The sequence below is a fragment of the Dendrobium catenatum genome, unplaced genomic scaffold (assembly GCF_001605985.2).
Source record: "Dendrobium catenatum unplaced genomic scaffold, ASM160598v2 fragScaff_scaffold_133, whole genome shotgun sequence".
Classification (NCBI taxonomy): Eukaryota; Viridiplantae; Streptophyta; class Magnoliopsida; order Asparagales; family Orchidaceae; genus Dendrobium; species Dendrobium catenatum.
In genome coordinates this window covers 2,579,568-2,582,747 of record NW_021318595.1, presented here as the reverse complement: position 1 = coordinate 2,582,747, position 3,180 = coordinate 2,579,568, and positions in this window count along the sequence as shown.

Here is a 3,180-nt window from a genome sequence, read left to right as displayed (position 1 = left end):
CTCAACCACAATCTCATTTAGTTTCTCAAGCAATATGATATCCATCACCAGATCTCATGCCCTTATACTCCTAAACAGAATGGTCTAGCTGAACAAAAGCATAGACACATTCTAGACACTACTCGCCCCCTACTTCATACTGCCTCAGTTCCATATTGCTAGTGGTCTGAAATCATTCTAACAACCACCTACCTAATCAACAGAATGTCATCCACACTACAAATAATCTTTCACCGCTTCAACTTCTCTACAACATCCAACCTTTGTATTCGCACCGTACATTTGGGTGTGAATGCTTCCCATTACCTCCTCATATTTGCCAACTTGCACCTAAATCTACATCTTGTGTCTTTTTGGGATATTCAAATTCCTACAAAGGATACACATGTATGGATCTCCCTACCAACCGCATTCATATATCCAGACATGGCACCTTTGCCGAACAGTCATTTCCATTTCATAAGAACCCCCCCCCCCCCCCCCCCCCCCCACCCCCCCCCCCCGCGATCCTAATGTACCTCTTCCACCACCATATCACCTTTCCTACTTATTCCTATTTCCACAACTTAGATAAAGCAACCTACCTCCACCATAATACCAAACATTCATACTTCACCCTCTCCATCATAGGATACATCATCTATACCCACACATCCACCCACTATAGCATCTTCACGTCTCAACCATTCATCACCAATTCTAATGGATCCTCCTGTACCTCCTATCCATCATCCTATGACTACCAGGCTGTAGACGGGATCCCTAAAGCCCCGCACTCAGCTTAACCTTCTTCACAAGAAAACATCACTTATCCCTCCATCTGATCCCAACACATATTCTGATGCAATTAAATGCTTTGAATAGCGACAAGTCATGGAAACCGAGTTTTTGTCTTGAAGAAATAGGGCACGTGGATGCTTGTACTCCTACCTCCAAATTTCATTCTCGGGTGCTAGTGGACGTATAGAACGAAACACCACTCTAATGGATTTGTGGCTCATTTCAAAGCCAGACTAATGGCGCATGGAAATCAACAAGAACATGGAATCGACTACACCGAGACATTCAGTTCAGGAGCAAAACTCCCCATAATCAGAGTAATGCTCACTATTGCTCTTCATCACAACTGGCCTGTACAACAACTTGAAGTTGACAATGCATTCCTTCATGGAACTGTCACCGAAACTGTGTACATGGCTCAACCAAGGGCTTTGAGGACTCATCTCATCCAGATCACGTGTGTCTTCTTCTCAAAGCCATATACGGCCTCAAAAAAGCGCCCCGACAGTGGTATATCACGTTCACAACATATCTTGTCTCCCTCAGCTTCTATCACAGTAAGTTTGATCCCTCTCTTCTCATCCTTACACAACTTCAAACTCAAATATATTTACTAATCTACGTTGACGACATTCTCCTCACCGAAAACAACCCCTCCTCCATATCTACTCTCCTTCAGCAATTTGGCAGACAATTATGATGAAACACCTTGGCTTAGCTCATACCTTTCTTGTTATTCAAATCAGTTCACACACCAACCAGTATTTCCTCTCACAGCAATCCTATGCCCTCTCCATCTTACATCAAGCAAACCTCACTCAATGCAACCCACAGTCTAACCCAACTTGCTCAAAACTACCACCAAATCACCCAGCCGATTCTATACTATCCGATCCCAAGCAGTACTTAACTTTAACTCGCCCTGATATTACATATGTCATCAACCTTCTCTCCTAACATATGCAAAACCCTCTACTGCATGACATCTACCTTCTCAAACGCCTTCTTCACTACATCAAAGGCACTCTTCATTTCGGCATACCCATAACCTGAAGCCACCTGTGTCTAAAGTTGTTCTCAAATGCAGACAGGGCAGTGGGCGGGAGTTCTTATCTCACTCAAATTAACCTCAGGTTAATTCTCATTTGTAAGGAATACAATCATATCTTGGACCGTTAAAAAACAACACAAGGTAACCAGATCATCCACCGAGTCTGAATGCAGACCACTTGCAGTCTCTGTTTAAAATTGCGCAATAAGAGGCGCGCCTCTTTGCAATTTGACCCAAAAATGCCTCGAGGCTTATGCAATTCCTCTCCTGACAGAGGCATACGCCTCACCTAGTCTGAGGCACGCCTCAGAGGCGCAATTGCGCAATTTTGGGTGAGGCGTACACCTCATAGAACCGGCCCCACCCATTTAAAATGAAACCTTTTCTCCCCTTAATCCCGCACGGCTTCCAGGTTATCCCAATTTTTTTCTTCCCACAGCCTGTGTTCGAGAAACAGAGGGGTTCTCGCACGGTTGGCTTCCCTTCCCGCCGCCTCTCCCGCCGGCGCGCCTCTCTCCGGCGAACTTGAAGTGTCCGGCCGATTCAGTGAGTCATATTGAATATGATGATGATATGACATTCATAGATACAATTGGAGAACAAGATTCCCTTGAAGACCCATTTAGTGATGAGATATGATTGCATTTTATATGTTCTTTGTACTTTGAGAGTTTTTGTTAAATAATATTTGTGAATTTGTATTTGGGACATGATTTTATTTGCATCGATTTTCTTCCTTTCCATATTTGCATATATCATTTAGATGTTTTTTTATTGTAAGATTAGAATTAGCTATTATTTACTTAAACCTTAATTCTTATTTAACGAATTCTGCGTCGTGAGGTCTTACGCTCAACCGTCGATGCTTAGACTTAACCTCAGCGGACGAAAATCATCCATGAGGCTTAATTCGCAATTTTAAACTTGCTTGCAGTAGTAACAACAGACATTCTATGGCTAAGGCGTCTATTAACTGACTTCAAGCTTCCACCGGACCAATCAACCGATCTCTATTGTGATAATACATCAGCTATCGCTCTCACAAATAACTCAGTTTTTCACGCTAGAACTAAACACATAGAAATAGATCACCGCTTCATCAGTGATCACATACATTACAATAACATTCGGCTTCTTCCCATTAGCACAGTGGACCAAGTTGCAGATATTCTCACCAAACCACCGACTAAGCCAAGGTTTCACCGCTGACAACACCAAGGTTTCATCAGCTCATGTCCAAAATGACGGTCATCCCAGATCCATTAGTTTGCAGGAGAGTATTAGAGCACAAAACCATTAACTCTGATATAGCAGCAGAAAGCCAGATGCAACAGTAAATCACAGCCGCT